The 23,717-nt window shown below is 38.4% G+C and overlaps 1 long non-coding RNA gene across 1 annotated transcript in view; it reads right to left on the bottom strand.

The window, feature by feature from the left end:
- Nucleotides 1-859: 859 nt before the first annotated feature.
- The window catches only part of LOC114363740 (uncharacterized), a 42,232-nt gene continuing 19,374 nt past the window's right edge, over nucleotides 860-23,717 (bottom strand). The window contains exon 3 of the long non-coding RNA XR_003656799.1: nucleotides 860-959. This is a non-coding gene — a long non-coding RNA (uncharacterized LOC114363740). The remainder of the gene's footprint in view (nucleotides 960-23,717) is intronic.

The raw sequence follows: 23,717 nt of genomic DNA, 5'->3' as shown, positions 1-23,717 counted from the left end.
TTTGAGTGAAAATAGCGGGATTCTTCCGTCAGAAGCGGGACATAGTAAAAAAACGTATATAATCAAAGGTTTTCAAATATTTCTCTTTTTATTTGACATAAAATTACGTTTACGTGACAATAGATAGCAAAAGTAGCCATATAAAATGTATTTTAACAACTTTAGAATAATAAGGCGTTTCAAACAATAGTCTGGTGAAGTGAGTGTCTCTCTCCGAAAATCGGGACCGAGCCTGTCCCACGCGGGACATTTAAATTTGATCTAAAAATCGGGACGTCCCGCCAAAATCGGGACGTCTGGCAACGCTGCCTGAGACTCACCTCATTCTTGAGGTTGATGGGCTCTCGCTGCGGCCGGGGCGGCGAGTGCCGGCCCGCCTCCGGCCCCCCAGCATCCAGTCTCGCATCCCGACTCAGACCTGAGACTCACCTCATTCTTGAGGTTGACGGGCTCTAGCTGCGGCCGGGGCGGCGAGTACCGGCCGCCTCCGGCCCCCCAGCATCCAGTCTCGCATCCCGACTCAGACCTGAGACTCACCTCATTCTTGAGGTTGATGGGCTCTCGCTGCGGCCGGGGCGGCGAGTGCCGGCCGCCTCCGGCCCCCCAGCATCCAGTCTCGCATCCCGACTCAGACCTGAGACTCACCTCATTCTTGAGGTTGATGGGCTCTCGCTGCGGCCGGGGCGGCGAGTGCCGGCCGCCTCCGGCCCCCCAGCATCCGGCCTCACATCCCAACTCAGACTTGAGACTCACCTCATTCTTGAGGTTGATGGGCTCTCGCTGCGGCCGGGGCGGCAAGTATAAGCCCGACTCCAGCCATCCAGCATCCGTCTCGCATCCCGACTCAGACCTGAGACTCACCTCATTCTTGAGGTTGATGGGCTCTCGCTGCGGCCGGGGCGGCGAGTGCCGGCCCGCCTCCGCGCCCTCCAGCATGTCAGCCTCGCATCCCGACTCGTCTGCAACAAACAGAAAGTCTACATAAAAATGGAGCTTATGGAAAGAAACAGTACGTATACATCGATGATATTTTGTATGTAAATAATTCAAAACAAAACTCTTTTTTTCTCTTAACTCCAGGGATAGATTTCAGTGCGCTTCGGTTTACACATTAGTATAGGTCTGAGGAACAAAATGCACTATGGGTTGATTCGGGGCAACACTTGGTCCAGACCCTGGCACTATCCTATAAACCTCAAAGGAATTTTGTTGAACTCAAGAGCGTAATACTCGATTCAAACTGCTTTTGCTATAATAATAACAATCCGAAACCAAACTCATGCATTTAAGTAAAAGCAAAACAACCTACCACATAACACCAAGCAACCCTACGCATCTAAATGTGCCTCTATAACACGATTTGCTGCTAACGACACCTAAACAAAAAGTTCAGACGTACGCTCAATAAGCCCAAAGATTACACACGGCGTCAAAACAGAAGGCAAAGGGCCCACCGCAAAAGATGCGAAAGTGGGACCTACCCCAACGCGTCGCTACAAATAGGTCAAGAACGCAGACTGGGGGAAAATTCCGCCTTCTTTGCCGACGGCGGACAGGGCTGGCAAGTGGTATCCTGCAGGAATATGTTTAGGCAAAAAATACGCTTTGGGAACTTGTCTTTCTGATGCATTATTTGGTATACATTTTTCTGGATTTTGCGTATCTCAGTCTTACTTGACGATCAGTGACGCTGAAGTTTTAGATAAAGCATTTTTAAACTTGATTTAAGTACCGGCGCTTGAAGTAAAGGCAGAAGCTGAAAAAGTTGTTTTGTAAAGTTCAACTAGTTGTAAGTAAAAAATATAAACCCGAAATGAATATAAGACAAGAAACAATGAAAAAGGACAGCCATAATAACTATATAATATATATTTTTAAATATAATTATGTGGTTATTTTGTCGCCAAAAACATTTTTATTAGGCTTAGAAAAATACTAAACCACATTTCTGAAAACGATTAATTTTAAACTCGCTCTATGAATCCGTAAAGCGTATCAGTTAACATTCGTAACGCCCACTAAATTATGCAGTCTCAATCTCATTCCAAGTTAAATCGTAATCCGACAAAGCGAGAGGCAAAAAAGATAAACATTTAGCACCAGCCCTAGAGCCCGCGCGGAGCTCGCCTCAAACAAATTTGATATTGAGCGCTACGGTTTGGTTTACCTGTTGTTACCGTGTTTTGTTTTGTTAGCTAATTTTGCAATGAAATGCGTTAAATGACAGTCAATTGTCTTTTTCTTTTGTTTCTTTAGCTTCTGGGGTCTAGCGTTAAGAATGTGGTCTTTGAAGAGGTTCTAGATCTAATGGGACCCCACTCCACTGTGGTCAATGAGAAAATACATTGTGTATTTGTATCCAATTTGTATAGAAGCTTGCAGACTTGAACCGGAAAAAAGATTCAGAACGGTTTCGAGACTGGACTAAGTAATGGACATAATTTAAAAATAGGTAAGAAAGAACCGATGAAAAGTAAATTAATCGGATTCTCGAAAAACGTAGAGTAAGACGCCTTCCTGTGCAACGGACTATCCACTTTATGAAGTAAGCTGTCAATTGATCTAATATTCTAATACATCACGTTAAAAATGCTTAAATTTTACAAAGAAAAAAGCAACAAAAACTTTCAAGTGCGTAAATCGCACAGCGATTTTAGCCGATATCCGGACGATTAATAATTTTCTTAGCGAATAGCATAATTTAATGTTTGATCCAACGATAATAAGTGGGAATAGCCAAAGGTATTAGAAATAGCGATTCTGCGAACAGATCGCAAACTACGCAAGAATCGGTAGCGCTTCCACTTTTATCGAATCTTGTTGGCTTAGTAATATTTGGATTAATTTATTTATGGACTACCATTCTGTTTAATGTAGCTAGTATTTGCACTAATATATTTATAGGCTAGTTTGTGGGTGTGCTGAAGCTAGTTCTATGAAGTATTAATGCGACTGCTCTTACTGCTAAGTTACAGATACATCCTATCTAAATTTTTGAGTGGTTATTATTCTGGGAACTCGAGTTATACTATCATTATATGGAACTTAACTTCTGTCAAATGTATGTTGTTACAAAGTTCGTTCGTTCGTTCGTTTCAGCCGAAAGACGTCCACTGCTGAACAAAGGCCTCCCCCAAGGATTTCCACAAAGACCGGTCCTGCGCCGCTCGCATCCAGGCACCTCCGCGACCTTCACCAGACCTTCACCACCTAGTGGGAGGCCCACACTAGGTCTCCGGCTCTTCACAGAGTATCTATAAATAATTCGACAAAGAAGAATAAGCTTTTCATGGATGCTATGATGACCGTGATATCTATCTAGAATGAAGAAGAAGAGGTAAGTATAGCTTAAAAAAATGTGTTGAGTAACGAATAACGTGGAGACAAAAATGTAGAGCACGTACTAAATTGACTAAGATTACCGCGCCTTGCTTCTTTCACTTTTCTTATAGCGTTTGCATGAACTCTTTACTCATCGGTATGTATGAATATTTCACAAAATATATAAGTTAGAATGATTTAAAAACAGAGAGATTTGTTACAAAGGCTAAACAAACATCCTTAACTTAGAACCATGTTACAGCCCAGATTCGTTGAATTATATGATGCGGATTCATCCAATCCACATATAATATTCGGCGAACTCCATTACGGGCGCTCGCCCGTGTGCATTTTGAACTTTACACCCTGGGGTTAGATCCGGGCTTTACTACTTCAAGGGAAACTCGTCTTTATCGACGTTACAAACTAAGACACCACCAATCATTGTTCCGCAAATAGCCTAGGCGAGCCTAAGCAACAGAACGGATGCCAAAACCTAGCAGCCGTCGAATATGATTGCTCCTAATGCGCCGGGCGTGGGAGGGGGTGGGGCAGGGTGAGGGGGGCACTGCGTCGCGCCGTGTTTCTGACCGAGCAGTAAGTCTGGCTTAATCCTATCGGAAACGCGGGCCCCCATTGAAGATCGGGTAAGGCTCAACGTGAGGTGCCGAAGCGGGGATAGGTCTGAAGATTTTGACCAAAAATCGTTCGGTGATTGTTTTGATGGGATTCTTCGATTCTTTCTTACTTTTAGGTGTCCAAAAACCTGTTTTCTCCGATATCTGATGTAATAAAAACTGATGATAAAAAAAGTTTTATCACATTATCTAACCACAAACTTAGCAGAGCTGGTATCTACTATGAAGACTGAACATTGAATAAGTAAACAACTCATTTATTTTAAAAGTTCAGCTTGTTTTATCTTCCTGATGAGCATTTTAAAGAAACTTAGATTATTCATTAAGGCTGGGTTGCACCATCTTACTTTAAAAGCACCGGTTATCGTTAAAGTTACGGTCAAAGTTAGGTGATGCATCTCAGCCTAAATAAAGATAACCCAGATGTGCACGTGTTAAACACTACTTACATAACCAATCTCAAAAACTAAACTCCACCTCCGATTTCATCCCGAGAACATTAACCCTGGCACGGCCAAATTCATTTAACGTCAACATTCATCTTAGTTACAACGTCTAAACCGGCGAAAATCCAGTAACACTATCCCACTCCATCAAGCAAACACGAGACCAGTCTTCGGGGCTCGGCCCTCGTGCGCCGATGCATCTAGGCAGGGGGACATTACAAATTAATAGCACAAAGACCGGCCACAGATCGCCTGCGAAAATTTACAGACGCCAGACTCTTAGTGCACTGCGGGTTAGGCGAGTTTTCTGGTAAAGATGTTGGCTATAATGGATTAAGTTATTAATAAAAAAGTACTTTGTAATAGTTAATATGGCCCAATGACGGGCAAAGTCAAAAAGTAGACAAAAAATGTTGAAGTTGTATAAACTTAGGAAGGTTGAAACATCACAGCCGTATTTTTTTTCTTTTGTATTTCAAGATGCATCTAAGATGTTTCAATATAGCCTCAACTGTTCCGTCTTAAGCCCTTGTTCCCAACTGCATTAAAGCTCTTTTATTCTATAACCTACATGGGAATTGAAGCCCGAACCTCTGATTTGAGAGACTCTAGCTCTCTAACTACTGAGCCATTGACATTTTTAAGGTTAGACTACTCACAAAAAGTCTACTAAGCCACTGCCTAGGGAACTGGAAATATTGCTGAAACAAAAGGTAACCTATTGTCACTCAGAGGAGTTCGTCAATCCATCAGCGAAAGAAATTTTACAGCTCGTCTATCAGGCGAGTTCCAGAACTTTCTATGAATGAATACTCAATGTATACTTTTAATTTTTTCGATTCTACACTTCAAGCAACATCTGTATAGGTTAACACAGATGTTCTAAAAGAGCTACAACAACATCTAAAAGATCTTTATAAGAACATTTGGGGCTTATAATCAAGCTTGCAGACAGATAGTAGATCTTATGGATCTACTACAGCTAATTTACAACAGCCAAATAAACTTAGGCGCAGATTAGCTCAATGGGGTCAAAGGTCAAGTCCTGCATTTGCAATGAATTAGCAATATCCTATTAAACACCATGATCAGATCATTTATGACCGTCAGTTAAGTACTTAAAGGCTAAGCTATTAATTACATAATAATAAATTGATTTTAATGTTAGAACAAAGGCACAAGGATAAACTTGACGTGCATTTTATTACAGATATCAGACATTTTTATTTTTATTTTATTTATTTATTTATCAGACATTTTATACCATATTCATTGATTTTGAGTCAAGTGCTGCAGAAATTTTATACCTTCTTTACTAAAGCGCGCTGACTAAGTGTAACCCGTTACAGAACATCTACTCTCTCATCTGACAGAAGGTTTTAAAATATCTAAACCACTAAACCAAATTTAAAAAATATAACACTATCTCTACGTAACGCTTCTACAAAGATATTTTATTCAAAAGACACAAAAAAGTGTCCAAAACTGCCGAAAATAACCTAAAAGCTCTAAGATTTTTAAGCCCCAGTGCATGCTATCTGACCCGTTGACTTGCTTCGCCCAGTGGGCCGGGGTGGCAGGGGGAAAGGGGCGAGTCTAATGCGTTAGAGGCTCTCATATCCGCCGCACGCACCCGCCTTAGACGACGGACGAATCCAGATAGATTACAGTACAGTATCATTTCGAATAGTGTTTCTGTTATTGGGAGAGCTTGATTCAGTTTGACTTAATTGGGGGAGGGTGGTTCATATTTTATTAATTAGATGTGTTATATCATTATCTTAATTCCATAGACGGAGATATTTTGATCGACTTTTTTATTAGAGTTCCTAACCCAAAAGGTGCAAAGGGAACCCATTACCAAGACGCCGCCTAGTGGCTTTGTCTCGTGAAGTCGATTGAAATTATCAAAGAATGTGTAGTTCTAATACCGCTATTATATCTCATACTATACTGAATTAGAATGATAATACAAGCGTATTTTACGATTTTCATCAAACTTCAAGAAAGTAGAAAGTTCTTAGTTAAGTGTTTTTACCTGACTGCACCAGAAGGGAGGGTTATGTTTTTCAGTGTGACGTATTAGATTGTAACAATGACAACAGATGTTATAAGAATCTTAATGGTATGAACTACGAAATATTAATCCCTGTTGCCTTTGCGTAGCTTGTCAAAGGGCGTTCGTCGTTGCACCATTATAGGGTTTAGGAAATGCGTATTTTCACGTACTTTCATTTTCCAAATGACTGCACCCTTTTAGAAATAGAAAATAGAAATATGTAGCAGTAGAAGAAAGTAAAGAGTTTAAATTCAAAGTTTTTGCTAGAGATACTAATTGACAAAATATTTTACATAAACATGATATCATGTTAACCAACTATGAATCTAAAACAGACTTTAATAAAAAACTTTTTTCAACTTCTCACAAACATAGATCATTTTATAGGGCTTATGATATCTATCGCATATAATTATGTCAAGCAAGATGCATTGATGATGAAGAAATCAGCTTGTAAATATTGTAATAAATATTTAAATTGCATGCAAAAGTGCTATTTATCGACCCATATAAGGCATTGATTATTAAGAAGAAAGAGGATTTTTTAATTTCTTTAGACAAGAATAGAAAAACCTGAATGGCACACAAAAGGTGCGAAGCTAAAGTGTAACGTGAAACAGAAAATTGGTTGAAGTCGCAGAGTAGAGTCACGATGTAAACGTAACAAATAAAACACAGCACATCCTATTAGGTGCGTCGTTATACAAAACTAAGCGGATTTACATTTTTAGAGAAGATTTTTCAATCGTCTGATAACTTTTAATTGAAGCTTAAGTTTGGCACACTGACAGTTTCGGTATGAAAAAAATATTAAAATGACATGTTTATTCTTCAGTTAAAAGATATCTGACGATTGAAAAATCAAATCAGCCCTTTATTTTATTTTATTTTATTAGGGACAACAAACAATTGTACAAACGGTTTTACAAAAAGTCTTACAGATATATCTTAAATAAATGCACAACCAGCACCGTAAGTTTAAGGTTTAAGTAGGACAATTCTGAAAGCAAACAAAATGATGTAGTGTTATCAGTTGCTAATCTGGTATGAGTGAGGCTGAGGTGATAGGGAGGGGTGAGTCGACATCAAACGGTGTCACAACGCTGCAATATGGTGGATGAAAGATTATTGCCAATCTTATGTCGCGGAGTCGATTATTGTACTGTACTACGTTCATAGTTTTTTTTTCTAAATATTATTTCGGGTGAATTGTCACTACACTAACGATGTCGACCCTTATCGAGGAAACTTATTTAAAAAAAACGTCTGAATAAAATAATTTTAATTATGTCTTCAGAAGTAAATTCAGATGACAATCGTGAATTCCAACTATGGTAGTAGCTTGACTTGGTGTGAGGCCGGGTGAAAGGGGTGAGTCAAATGCGTTAGAGGGTCTCATATCCGCCACGCACCGAGCCGTGGCTCAGACCCAGGACGAATCGACCTGGCTACTTTACAGTATCGTTGCGAATGAATTTGCAATTGGAGAGGTTAATTTGGCCTGCACTAGACGAAAATTCGATTACAAATTGCAGGGGACGCTGCAGTTAGGTGAACCGTCATCTTAGGACTAATTTGATTTAACCAGTTACATAATTGGTTTGATAAGTCAGTATTATCTGGGCTGATTGGATTCTGCTTGTAGTAAAAGATTAAGGTAAGTACAGATATTTTCAATTCAATAGAAAAACTCTACCTAGGTTTTTTTTTCTTCAAAGTTATTCAATCCTTTGGTTTTTTCTCATTTTATTTACGTGGGGCCGATAAAATAACACGCATTCATTCGCTTTCAATCGAATTATTTTCGCAAATTTCAGCCGGCGTTCAACCGAGTCCGAGTCGAAGCAGAACCCTTTGTTTTATGTTTTTCCTATTCGAATATCATTCGTGAGGCTTTAACGACTGCCTCTCTACAAAAGTAAGCGGACAAATTGCTTCTAAAACAACAAAAGCCGACCGGAAAAATTCACAATCGCACCGAATCATTAATCTCAGAAACAAATGGAAATCGGCCGACATCTGCTATACTCGGGGAAAAAAATGGCGGCCATAGCCGACAGTTGTCACGTTATTCTCGACGGGATTAATTAGAAATGCGATTAAAAGCAAACAAAACAGGGAATGGTGAACTTAAATTAATGAAAAATTACCACCCTCTGCGAGCCACTCGTCAACTCTTTTTTAACGGGTCGCTCCCGTGCATTAAGCGGCTTTAATTTGAATTCGAAATTAGAATTACGCGCGCTTTATAATTATTGTTTTTTTTTTTGCTTTTTTTTCGGCCAGTGACGCCTGATTTCTGATTCCGAGGGTTGATTATTCATTTTAGGAGCGTGCGAGTTTTGGAATTGGGTATTTGACACCATTTCCCAATAATTCTAAAGCACAACTTTTATAAAAAGACACTTCTTTCTGGTCTTAAAAACTTAATTAATTTTTAATTACCTGTAAATTACGATTTTTGGTTGCATTATAATTGAAAAAAGTATTTTCATTGAGTTGATAAAATTGTGACGTCACATGCTAGTATTGCCGTACAAAATCTATGGGAGAGTGTCGTTTTGACAGTTTTAAAAAGTACGTCAATTGATTGGTGGTGTCAAATACCCTATTCCTATTCAATTTCACGGAATGAAACATGTCATTTTGGCTTTGTTTACTTTTGCGTACTGGATGCGAAACCTCATAATTAAATAGATCACCCAACTGTAGAAGGAAGGATATTCATAAATATGAAAGAAAAAACATAATAATTATGGTCTCCTTTTATGTTAAAATTGCATTTAGTTAGTGCTTACAAAAGGGAACTTGTGAACTTGGAGGTTATACCAAGCAGGTAAAAGATACTAACTTCACAAGTAATATCGATGTAGAGTGATAGTAATAAAATTGAAACAAACTTTCTTTTTGGATGACGATAGTACAAACTTATCTACAAATATCCATGCATTTCGAACTACATAGATAGGCTCCACTTTTACTTTACAATATTCTGTTGCCGAGGTAACGTTGCAAAACCTCTCAAAAAGAAAAACATTTTAGACCTCATTTTCACAAAGAATTAACAATGCAGGATTACAACAAGTAATCGAGACACCCGGAGTGAGAGGGCCGGGAGTGGAGACGAGGGCCCTCCGGAGGAAGCGTTTTGTTGCGTGTATGACGTAAACAATGTGAAGGCAGGCGCGAAGACATGTATGTTATGCTTGTATTAAGTTATAGCTGTAGTCTACATCTATAAAAGCGAGAGGTCTTACGCCCATATTCACAAACATTACTATGAGATCTCATAGTGCGCGTGAATGCACAGGATGACACATGAACCAATCACAGAGCTCTATCCAACGCTGTACTATCGACTTGCTGCTTTAATTGAGCAAGCATCGTTTATGAATACGGGCGACTGTCTCACTCATCACGATATCTCAGAAACTACAAGTGCTAGGGCACTTAACTTTTGCATGAGGGTTCCTTTTAGAACGTAGGTGCTCACTAAGACGGGATTTAGCAAAATTCAAAAACGGGATTCACGCGTACGAAGTCGCGGGCGGCCGCTAGTGTCAGTAAGTATGTTTTCTACTTACAGGAATACACTACACTAGCTGTGCCCGCGTTCGTTTTTCAGCCGAATGACGTCCACTGCTGCACAAAGGCCCAAGGATTTCCACAAAAACCGGTCCTGCACCTTCCGCGACCTTCACCAGATCGTCGGTCTACCAAGCCTTATTTTGTGACCAAGGTGCCCTCGACTACGCATGAAAATCGTATGAATATTTTTTTCCCGTTTTCGCAATGTTTTTCATTGATGCTTTGATTGAAGCGTGATGGTATATAGCCTATAGCCTTCTTCTAAATTGTCTATCCAGTACAAAAATATGTTTTCAAATCGAACCAGTAGTTCTTTTGATTAGCACATTCAACCAAACAAACTCTTCAGGTTGATTGATAACAAAATAGTCTCTTGCTTGGAGAGTTTTAGGCTAAGTTGCACCACCTTATTGAAGCCATAACAATAACAATAACCGGTGCTTTTTGTATGCAGTTCGACAGGTTTTTGACATTTGTTAAAATTAAAGTAAGATGGTGCAAGTCAGCTTTAGTACTATTATCTGCATACGTAGAGTCCACCTGTTATTCACCCTGGCTATGGTCTATAAAGAAATAAAGATTAACGCATGCCATTATTCCTCTGGCGACATATACGCCAAGAATTACAGCAAGCAATAAAGTAGGTAATTTCATTATTCGGTGTGTGTCATTAAATCACACATTATAGGGCATTTTCGCAAACGTTAAGCAAGTACAGAAGATGCACTTCGTACATACTGGTGAAAGCCGCGCGTAATACACAATGGTGTATCAGTCACATTTAGTAGTGTCGAATCTCAATGAAAATACAAGCATGCTGTAGAGTAGTACAATGTAGTAGTACAACGAGTAGTTAATTATTTTTAAATTGGGGACAAAAATTGGCACTATGAGTAAATAAAATGCACGATAAAATTAAAAGGCGTCATAAAGCTTTTTATGTCCCTTGCCTCTTCGTCCCTAATAGCATTCAAGATAATAATTACTTCTTTCAAAGAAAATCACTGAATTCAATTAATTAACGTGATTTGACTCTAGTGGACTGAAAATGAACCATATTCATATTATTGTAAATGGTTTGCAGTAGTTAGCTTAGCCTTTAACAAGCATTTTTTTATTAAACATGTTCATTAGTAGGTACTAAATGGACATAGAGCCATCTGCACTAACATAATCTATGATTTTACACTCCAGAGTTTCCTTGACCATTACGATTGTGTGCCTGTGATGTTTGAGCAATAAACTTTTGTTTCGCTATTACTACCTAGTTCAAAGAACTTGTGTCAACGCTAGTTTTATTCTGGTAGGGAATAATGACAAAGAGAAATTTCTCTTGCTCGTTTTAACCGCGACTATTCTGATGCGGTGATTATTGTTTGTTACAATCCAATTGGACGAACCACACTAGTTGGTGTGGAGTTGGAATGTTGGTGATGCGATTTTGTTTTTCGGACTGTGGTAGATTTCATCCAACTTCTTGGCCTCAACGTCTGTTGATCAAGTTTAGGACCGTGACCTCTTCTGTTTAGTGTCCTTGACAAGACGTCTCTAAGGCTGAGTTGCACCAACTTACTTTGACCGTAAATTTAACAATAGCGGTGCTTTTTGTATGGAGTTTGACAGATATTTGACGTTTATCAAAGTTAAAGTAAGATGGTGCAACTCAGCCTAATTGTCGCGGTAGCAGATCCTTTCATCTTAGCGGTTTTAGGAAGATAGATTCGCTTTATACATACTATGTATGCCTACTCGTATCAAACTACTACTCAACTTTCACTGGTTAGGTTTCATTGGAGGCCAAGCCGTAGATCCTGGCTATAGTTACAGGAGTTTCAATGGTGCGAAAGTGCAGTGGGATATGTCCCGTTACTTTAACTGAGATATTACTAGTTGAGGTGTCTAAAATTTTTGAAAGGATGACGTCTTCATTTTAGCTCTAGCTAACTTTTACCTAGATTTTCAGGATTAGTATAGGTATCCTCACATCACACACTCAAAAAAGCTGGAAGCTTACAGTGCTAAAAAAGTAGCAAAACAGAAACTGACTATCAACTCCAAAATGCCATCGGCAGCCAAAACCGTCAACATTAGGCTTTCACACCCCCGAAATTCCCACGGCACTGCCCGCGAATTACCCGCGCGCATTTACAAATATCGGTCAATTACCTGCAGATAACAATTGAAATCGGTTTCACTCTCGTCGGCAAGCTAAATATAATAATAGAGACAGTTCGGCTTCACTCCGGCGGGGGACGCGACCGGGATCGCACCTATGGCGGGAAACTACTACGCTTTAAAACAGGGGGCGTCGTGTGAGTTTACGTCAAACGCATTTGATGTCGACTGCGTAAAAAAGTGACATTAAATGTATGAAGGATTGTACTACGCCCCTAGCGGAAACTTTCAAAAACTAAAATCATCATCATCATCATCATCATCTCAGCCAAAGGAAGTCCACTGCTGCACATATACCTTGATTTTTTAGAATCCAGCAGAGATGTAAACAAACACTTTCATACACAATTACACCATAATCACTTACGTGTTCATAATATCATACACATTATTTAACAAGCCCATGAAACCAACTTTATTTTCACGTTTATACAAGTTTGAAATCAATCTTTGAAACAAATTATTTTAGCAAAATACGTGGACGATGAAAATTTGTGAAAAAAACTACACTTTTTAAATAATTTTGAAATACTTATGACAAAAAACTGTAGCAAAAAAATTATTTTAGCTAATATAAACATTAACTTACTTCACCGTGTCTATTTTCCGACACTACACCTTTTAAAACTATTTGTCCAATTTCGAATTATTGCAACACTGAAGTTTATTAATAGGTACTTTAGAGATGGTACGATTATACAAACACCACTAGATTAAAGATTACCAATCGTAAATACAATAAATGCTTCTTAAAATTAAGTTATTATTTATTCTACTTTGCTTATACAACCCTGACGCTTGAGCTGCGAGGTAGATCAATTCTGAACACAAAAAATTTGCGCTCTTGTGAGCATAGTAGTAAGGTGCGATTTCGAATGCACCATGTGCGTTGGATATTTTGCATTATTATTATTACCGTTAAAATGTCGGCATCTGATCCTACACAAAGGAGTGCAATTTCTGTTGCTACTATTATGTATTCTGTGGTTAAACTTAATTTGTCAGAACTAAAAATAAAGAACTAAGGTCATTGTTTGCAACCCGATATCAAAAGTATTTTTCCCGGAAATTAAAGCTAAAAGTTTAATGTTCACTTATTTACTTCATCCCTACATACGAGTAGTGTTTTCGTTGAACCTGAGCCGTATAATCAACAATTATTATTTTGTTTTAATCAATAAGGATCTGATAATACAATACCTAACGTACCTGCACAATTTATAACTGGGAAAAATGAAAATTTTCCAAGGTGAGTGCCAGCCCGCCTCCGGCCCTCCAGCATCCGTCTCGCATCCCGACTCAGACCTGAGACTCACCTCATTCTTGAGGTTGACGGGCTCTCTCTGCGGCCGGGGCAGCGAGTGTGGCCCGCCTCCGTTCCTCCAGCATCCGGCCTCACATCCCGACTCAGACCTGAGACTCACCTCATTCTTGAGGTTGATGGGCTCTCGCTGCGGCCGGGGCTTCGAGTGCCGGCCCGCCTCTGGCCCTCCAGCATCCGTCTCGCATCCCGACTCAGACCTGAGACTCACCTCATTCTTGAGGTTGACGGGCTCTCTCTGCGGCCGGGGCAGCGAGTGTGGCCCGCCTACGTTCCTCCAGCATCCGGCCTCACATCCCGACTCAGACCTGAGACTCACCTCATTCTTGAGGTTGATGGGCTCTCTTTTCGCGATTGAAAAATCCGCCAGATGGCAATACGTAGACGCGAGGTCCAAATGCTGCATGATTGGTTATTTTTGACATGACATTGACAGATATGTCAAAATCCACCAATCACGCAGCAAGCAACAGCAAGCAACAGAAGTTTAATAACTTTACGGATATCATTGATTGTTTTACTGTCCAGTGTGTTTTTTGATTACATCTGTGAATACAGTTTGTTTCCTGTTCTCGAAAATTTCATAATCAGTTCACATTCAATGTTGCGACTTTGTTGCATATTTTTAGTAGGTATTTTGACGATTACCCGGCGATGATACGCAAGTACTACAACATTTCACTTCGCGATTAACGAGAGGTTTTGTCGCATCACTAGTTCACAGACTAAAAATATTTTTATGTCAGTTGGCCATATTTGATGACATTTCTGCTGATTTCTAAAAAATTAGACTGTAGGCCTCCCCCAATGCTTTCCATGTTACCCGGTTGGTAGCGGGCTAGCGGCCTGCGTCCAGCGCCTTCCCTCTACACTAAAACTAAAATCAAACAATGAACAAAATCTTCATATATTTTTTAACGCGCTCGCTTGTGTCGACGTTTAATGTAAACTCACACTAAGCCCTCATGACGGTCGACAGCAGTTGGTTTTGTTGGAAAATGATATGTATGACAACTGCTTATGGTCTGTTTAACTATTTTCAGACTAAATCATGCTAGATCCTTCTGTAGGTACCATAATGCTGAATCGCACCTAACGCGGATTCGCGTACACCTGTACAGTTTTACAGCATGTCAGACTGTTTTGCTGGGAAATGACACCAATGAATAGTCCTTGACTAGTTAGTAAGTTAGACTGTACTGACTAGTTTATGATAGATCATTCTGGACCACTAAGTTGAACTCTTATCATGTTCAATTCGCCAGTAGTTGAACTCCGAAACCTTTCTCAGTGGTAGACTTTGACTTTATTTTTAGTTCGATACTTAACACACTACATGATCCCTTGCTTAACGTAGAACTACTATTTTTTCATAATTGACGCCGCATGATACAGAGAGCCCACGTAACGGGAATGGATGCAAAAGAGCAAAGAAGTTGCATATTTAACTTTTACTTTCTCAGGCAACAGTATTTTAGGCAGGTGGTGCACCTAAAAACATGACAAGTGACCCCTCTGTCAAATGCAAGCTGCACTTAACACGGCTCAATACAATCTGGCACCAAGGACGACTACTTGACCTTAGTTACCAACCACCTGGTCAGATGTCGTCGGCCTTGATACCAACCCTTTCATAATTCCACGATTCAAGACTTTGTCACGTGACTCGACTTTCCATAGTTTATTTCTTAACCCTTCACTCTCCCAGTTAAATCGAGACTTACCAGTTGGATACACCGTGTCTACGTCTAGTACGTCTACCAACCTTTTCATACAAGTTCCACGATTCTAACACATAAAAAACACTCATTCATTATCTGTATTAGATACTTACTTTAGTTTTCACCTTCAATGCTGAGACCAGTGCTGAGAAGCAGCGCAAGAAACTCAGTAACTTTTTGATTCAAGACTTTTTGTCACATGACTCAACCTTTTACGTTTATTCCTTAACCCTTCACACCCAAGTCGAGACGCTAGTCAAACGATTATGTACGAACGACAGCACGTCAAGCAAGCATCTTACGTAGAAGTATTAGGGGAGATATTTCATATCATAAAAGTTTTACGACTCAAGACAGTATAAGGAATAAGGAATAAGGACAGTACAAGGAATAAACAGTGGAAGGTTGAATCACGTGACAACGTGATTCAACCTTCCACTGTTTATTCCTTAACCCTTAACAACCCAAGTTGAGTCGAGTCGAGACGGTAACCAGACGGTTACACCATACCTACGTCGCGGTGTACAGTCGATCCCGAATTCCAGGCGCGTTAATAATGTACCGTCATTTGCGGGCGTTACCGGGTTAACAATATTTTCGCCGGTTGAATCGGCCCGTGTCGTGTGGCGCTCCACACGTGTACAGACAGCGACAGAAGTCGATGTGGATTTAAGGGATTGGTAGGGTTGATTATAACGTGCATGGAGAAAATTAATTGAATCTGAAACTCAATGTTAAAAAGGTAGCGTAAGAGTACATAAATTCAGAACGGGTTCAGAACGGACTACTATGCCGAGAGGCCCCAGGTTCGATTCCCGGCCGGGCAGAAATTGAAATGATGAATTTTAATTTCTGTGACGGATCTGGGTGTGACTATGTATAATATGTATGTATTTAAAAAAAAAGTATATAAGTAGTATATCCGTTAAGCTAGCACCCATAACACAAGCATTAAGTTGCTTACTTTGGGGCTAGCTGGCGTTGTGTGAAATTGTCCAAAGATTTATTTATTTATTTATTTATTTATAAATAGCGCCTGTTAGCACTTTATAAGATGCTAATAATGTTTGTAATAATGTGTCTGATAAGTCCTACCTAATGTAAGCTTTTTACTATTGTGAATTATGCAAACAAAATTTGTAGACCCTTAGGATTTTATGGATGAAGATTTTTAATTGTTAAAGAATACAATAATATAAAAAATAAAATAACTAAAAGAAAAACAGCAATAAACATCATAAAATTGTCGGCTTCTAGAGATTATATAGCTAAAACTTTTATTCCTCAGTTATTAACCAGCAAACAAAATAAAATCATCATTGACCGTCCAATGACGAACAATCCGTAAACCTTTTCCCACTGACTGTACACCCATTGATAATGGACCTATTTGGGTGCTGATGATGATACTCGCTTTCGTTTAATGAATGTGCGATGACTCCGTCACAACTGGCGGCGACTGTACGGAATCAATGCGTTCATTGATGCCGCGGTTTAAATACTACAAGTTGCGATAGTTTTTGGCGGGCACAGTTAGGGTTGAATGCAGTGGGCGTAATGCGAATTCGTAATATAGCCACTGTTTTAGTCACATAGAAACTATTGTAATAATAAGTAATGCGAAGAGTTAGTTACTTTTCTTATTTATTGGGGTCTTTTATTAATGACTAATGTCGTAAAAGTCATTTATTTTCCGCTAATAGGTTTTTAAAAAGCGTTTTTACGTTTGTCATCCCATTCCTCTTCTAAATATAAAATAGACCCAGATAAAATAGACCTCTTACTGAAATATGACTTGTTTCGACAAGTGGCATCTTCCCAAGTCTCAATACGCTACCATCCAGTGCTCTAGCACGAAAAACTTTCGACTTCGAATCGTTTGCGTATTTGAATCGCCATCAAAAGATTTAGTATGAAAACTTAAACAGAGCCCCTCTGAAAGTGACGAAAAGTGAACTCAGTATGAGAAATGGTAGCACGAAACTAATTTTAACAATGAAAATTGTCACGTAATCGTTGAATTCGAAGGCTGAGTATCGAATTTTATCGAATACGCAAACGATTCGAAGACGAAAGTTGTTCATGCTAGAGGTGCAGAACTGCTGCCACATTCCCAGGTGTGACGTGTTTCGGCCGAAATCAATGTCCATTGACGCCGGATAGTGCGTGCCGGGTAATTCGCGTAAAACTACGTACGCAAATATGATGACTATTAAGGGCATTCCGCACGCAATATTTGCAATCAATTGTTATTGTGACGTCATCGATATGAATGGGGTGTTTATTGTTATCGGTTTTGGGACAATATCTGTATGTATTTACATCCGGACATCTGATTTTATATTGTTATAGGCTGCGATTACATTACATTCATAAAGTGTCTGTTATTTGTAACTTTTACTAAATATCACCGTGACCAAGCTATGCAGAGTAGAGTGTTATTATTTCTTTGTAGTTCTTTAAGTCTTCTATAAGAGTAAAGTAAAGCCTCCAATCATAAATCAGCGTTGTCTTTTGCTGAAGTCAGTGTCTTTATTGTACACATTTTATTACACTAATAAAGCATAACCTTTAATGCACTGTCTTAAAGCCCAAAACACTCAAACTTTAAAATACCCACATACATACATCCAGCAAAACCCAAACAAAAACAGAAACACCTGCAAAACTGAAACCGCGAGTAGTAATGGCGATCATCGCACACACACAGCGATGACGATTGACGATCAATGACTTTCATTGATGACGCGGCGCGGTGTGCGTGCACTATCCTGGATATGTGATAGTAGCCACTATCGAGTAGTTTTACGCCGATTTCGGTCGTCAGTTTTTATGCCGCAGGTGTATGAAAGTTTTTTCTATACCTATATCTATGAAAGCGAAAGATCACTGATTGACTGATCACGAAATCTCAGAAACTGCAAGTGCTAGGAGTCTCAAATTTTGCATGGGGGTTCCTTTTATAACGTAGGTGCTCACTAAGACGGGAATTCGCAAAATTCAACCCCTAAGGGGGTAAAACAGGATCCACGCGTTCGAAGTCGCGGGAGGGCCGCTAGTTATTTATATTAAGAGGAAACACAAGGGCCGTTTTCCACACAAACATGGTCCCTGGTTTCTCTCTGGATAATACCTATAGTATAGTCAGTCATATTAGAAAAAATATTATTTCACCATTAGAATCCTACATTACGTTTGATGAACATAGGCGGTATCTTTTATAATATTAGCTGATAAATACTATAATACTAGCGAGAAACATAGTTAATAACTTTATCTGTTTCTAGAAATTAACTCTACATTAGGCTGTTAGGTTTGTTTCACACACAAGGGATGTGTGAGACTCACAATCATTCAACTGCTAAATCGTTTAAGCCCTTTTCTAAATAATCATTCATCGTTAACCATTAAAGCACTTTGGCAAGAACAAAAAAGATTTCACGAATCGTGACTATAAATATACACAAAAGATTTCAACCTTTCCCTACTAATATAAGCTACTATTCGTTTCAATACAATCATAAAAATTGCTCATCCATAAAATTCTTAATAATAATGTATATTAACTGTACTTGACAGGCGAATATAGACTCTATGAGAGTACTTATAAAGGTGATACTAGCGTGATAAAGTTTACTATTCATTAGTAACTTGATCAAAGGGTTGGCAAATCCAGCTCCTATTGTGAATGGTCACGCGTCAACTTAGTATTACGTGTAATTATGTGTTTTTATGTTTCCGTTGCCATAGAAATTAATACCGCGCTTAAATAAAGGATTTAATAAGTCATGCATATGTCTCAAAGGATGGGAGGTCCTAGCTATTGATCATCATGTTTTGTATACAGTTTTGTGACAAGTTTTTTTCTATTGTGTTCTGTCTTTGTATATTATGAAACGACAAAAATAATTTTGGGATGTACTTTTTATTTGAACATTGATTTGTGACGTTACTGTACATTGCGAAATTTGTATTTTTTTATAGTCAACGTGCTACAATTAATTTTAACCATTAAGATACTATAACGTTGATTCAATTTGGATTAAGAGATCCAACAATTAAAATCGTAAAATATGTTTATGAAACTTTTAATCAAAATATCCGAACGAGCATGTTAATAGTTCAAAGTGTATTGGACTGTACAGTAAATAATACTTAAATAGTTTGCCAATTTTATTATTTTAATTAATTTTGTTTCGGGACTTAATAACTCTCTTATATCGTGTTATCGGGAGAAAGTAAATATGCTTGCTAATATTACAAAAATAACAATAAATTGAGCTGATCTCATGCTAGCATATAACTTAAGATGGAAACGTGCAAAACATATTATACGAGTAGGAGATTCAGTCAGCATCAAATAGTTCGTGACGCCAAAAGTGACCAAAAAGTTGATAACACAACCTAGTGAACTTTTCCTAGCTATTTTGGATGTCACAAACTATAATTATTTTGACGCTGACTATAGGTTACTACTAGCGTCTGTTCGGAGTCAAAATTCTGTAACACAAACATAATTACCATTAACCCAAAAAACGCCGAAAATGAAACGCCAAAACCAACCCCGGACAGATCAAAAAGGCCAGCGGTGACATCTCGTAATACCAATTCTAATTACGCTTAATGTCCACTGTTATTTTTTCGACTTTTAATGCTCCGCCATAAAAAGATAATCACAAAAATAATTGAAACGAAATAATAAAGGAGGAGGGAGAGCGGGCGGCGATTAATGACGTGGGGGGGGAGGGGGATAGTCGGCACATTACGACCTAAATAATCAACATAATTACACTTTTTACCTCGCTTCCCCCTTTTTACCCTAATAAGTGGCGGTGAAAAGATTCTCTATTCAGATCGTTCGTAAAAGGATAGTTAATGCTCGGTTCAAGTTTTTAATGCCTTTTAGGTGACGGTGGGTTATTTATCTTTTATTGTCGACACAATTTGCGGGAGTTGAAATAGTTTGCGTTATCATTGCACGTCAAAAGCAGAACCATAGATAGCACTGGGCTTTCGGTGCGTGTTGACATTTAGGCAGTAGGTACCTTCTTGGCAAATGAAATAAAACAAATGCCCAGACCTTTGCTGAAATTAAATGTACTGTAGACAGAGCGGATGCATGTTACTAAAACCTAAATTGATTTTTTTAATCAATGAAAAGGTAATAAAAAATAAGTTGACAGTAGTAATTAAAGCTACAGTAATTGCCATTTTTCATGAATTAATTATATCTACATAATTGCAGAATAAAAGATCCTTGAGTATGTTGCAAATAATAGAAATGTTCATTTTCAAACAAGAATAAAACACAATTCCTCACCACATTCACATTTAATCGCTTTTGTAATCAATACGTCGTAATTACAAATATCATGCAATCATGTTCGAGCAAAGGGTTAACTCCACCGGCCTACAAGGCTGCGTCGAGCGGAGTTAGCGCCCTTCTGTCTAAGAATCGGTATATAATTAGAGATAATGAGACCCTATTCAAATGTCCGTCTGGATCCTTCGATGCGCGCGGATGGGCGAAGAATGGATGTGACAGTTAAACAAAAATTTTCTTGCCCGATCTAAGGGTTAACCTTAGATCGGCCAAGCAATTTTTTTTTATTGGATCTTTTTACGGTGCAGAATAATGTTGTAATGGGATAAATATTTTAAGACTGAAACTCATACGAGAGTTAGCAGAACCTACTTTGTTTAAAAATGACACAACTGAATGCAATGTGATTAATGTAGAGATGCAAATATTTTGATAGGAATAAGAGTATTTTGGCCAGATTAATGGTTTGAAATTTTCAATGCAATGTGTCATTGGTCATAATAGCGTCATCATGCAAAGAAACATCATAATATTATCAAAATCATCAAAATTTAATATCAAAAAATATCATCGTAATTAAAGATGAATTGGTAGATGTCACCAACACCTGCTACGTACAAATTAAGTCATTAAAAAGTGTTTTGCATTTTCCAATCATTTATTGTATAGTTGTTGCAACTCACGATGGCGAGTGAGCTTTACTTGTGTGTGTACGTGTACATACATGCACATAAGCCCACCACACATATAAAGCTCACTCGCCTTCTTGAATTGCAACAAATATATTATTACCTACAAATACCGCATCAACTCGCTTCGTGACTCCACGGCCATCGCTCAACCGACGAAAATAGGACTCGAAGTGAATGAAGGGGTTCTTAATTCGGTGAAATTGTAATTATTTGCCTTTGAGATACTAAAAAAAGTTAATTTATTCCCAAATTATAATGCAGCGCTGTGAATGCGATGCAATAATTTTAGCTGGAGATAATTAGTTTAAGTCTGTTTCTGACTGTGGCAGTTTCAATATTATAATCCGGGCCTTTTCAAGGCGAGACTGAATAGGCACTTACAGGGCAAATATGTATCCTAGGCTGCATCCCACTTGACATCAGATGCGATTACGGTTGGATACGTGCCTTGTTCTGCATAAAAAATGATTTTGTAGACTGTTACAGTGATGTCAGATGTTATGAGCTTGTAGATGTCTGACACGCCTCGATCATGAAGCTAACGAACCTACAGCTTGAGATCATGTTTCTTATCGGAAAACCAGGTCGATCCAAGCCTAGAGTATTCTGAACAAACTGTAGTATAACTACTAGTACTTAACAGTCAACAATACAAAAGACAAGCAAATTTTTGTTGCAAATTCGCTCTTATTACGTTTACAGAAGATTAGCTTAATGTGCCTTTAAGCTTACTACAATATTTTTAGTACTCGGTAATATCCTACTTGGTAGAGTTTTCTGAGAAATAGCCTGCATAAAAATGTTCGCTTTATAGATTCAAGTATTTTAATGCCAAATATAATTAAACTAACATTTGCAAAAATATTCCAAGCCAAGTTAATTTAACCCTTAATTTATCTCTTAGTTTATTTATGAACTGCGCGCAAGAAGTCACTTAAGCATTCTTAATAATTAAGCAACATCTCAATTACCGCCTTATCTTTCCCATTCCTGATCAGTCGTTTTTGTATGTACGGCAATTTACTTTTTGGCACCATACTTATAAGATTGCATTCTGGAGTTCTGTTATTCTGTTATTTTATCGTGTCAATTACATTTGACACATTGATAAACAAAATCCTTCCAGAAACAGAAATGTAACGCACGCAATTGCAAGACTCCGTCGTAACCAGCGCCGGAGAAAAACAAAACAAAACGCAAAATGAGACCGACCACTTCTAATTAAAATGATTAACTTAATGGTCTTAGTCATTAGCGATTTTAATTATGAATCGTCTGTTTGTTTTTTCGTTGAAATTATAAGTTGCTACCATTTTACGATTGGTACCGAGTTTTGGTTTTATGGCCGATCGGGTTGCCGCCATTGTTTGCAAGGCTGGGCTCTGACAGGCGAGAAAATACTGTGTTCCAATTATTTTAGTTTTAACATGAATAAGCCAAGGTTAAGACAGATGGTTTTTATAAAAATCTGCCTATAAAAGACTAGGGTGTCTAACACTAGGGTTGTATTATTATGACCTCAGATTTTACAAAACCCACACAATAGACGGTGAAGACTTAATTTTTATTTGATCCTATTTATTTGAAACTTGCCATAGGTATAGCGATCAGAAACAATAGTTACCTAGCTACTCCTAAACGAAATACCTAACAGTTAAATAATATTTAATGACATCAAAATTCCGAAAACTCCGACCTTGGACATTACCAATTAAGAGATAAATCTTAATTTCATAATTATTTCCCACTTAAAACAACCGCGAATGGAGAATCCTATTATTTCCTAATTCAGTCATTATCGGACGTCACAAATCAGCAATTAATTAGTAATTAACCCTATCGAGTTGTAAACACTTAATGAGGCATTGTGATGAAATGAAACTGCGCAGATCTAAACAGGTGACATGTCACCTCTGTGTTGCACGAAATGCGAATAAAGGCGGATTTCTATTTGTTTGGTGTGTTATGTCGTGCGTGACGCATCAGAACGGATTCGGTTACAGACTTTTAAAGAGTGTTGTGTCGTGGGGCTTCTAACGGGTCGTATATTAAATTCCACCTTGAACCTGATTTTTCCAAAAGGTCTCAATTGTTTATAAACTTGTTAAATAGTTATACATTCTATCTCCAATTAGTACCTAATGAGACAGAACAGATAGTGCACTACATAATATTATTTTTGAGCTTAACAGAAGTGACTACAGCGTAATCAGCCAATAGCTAAGATTATCCTTGTCTGGTCGAAGTTGCGCTGTAATAAGTTATGTCCTATCTATAAAATGTAAAATAAATTTTGTTATTACTAGTATTTTAACTTTGCAAAGTCTTTTGTTCTTATCAGGAACAATCATTGTCGTTTGGAATAAAAAAAAAGTAAAATGCTGTGATTATCACAATAAAATTGGCCCCAGTGGGATTCAAACCAGCAGCCGC

This window comes from Ostrinia furnacalis, unplaced genomic scaffold (assembly GCF_004193835.3).
Source record: "Ostrinia furnacalis isolate ACB-3 unplaced genomic scaffold, ASM419383v2 OfSCF7245, whole genome shotgun sequence".
Lineage (NCBI taxonomy): Eukaryota > Metazoa > Arthropoda > Insecta > Lepidoptera > Crambidae > Ostrinia > Ostrinia furnacalis.
This window is presented reverse-complemented; position numbering and strand designations above follow the sequence as displayed.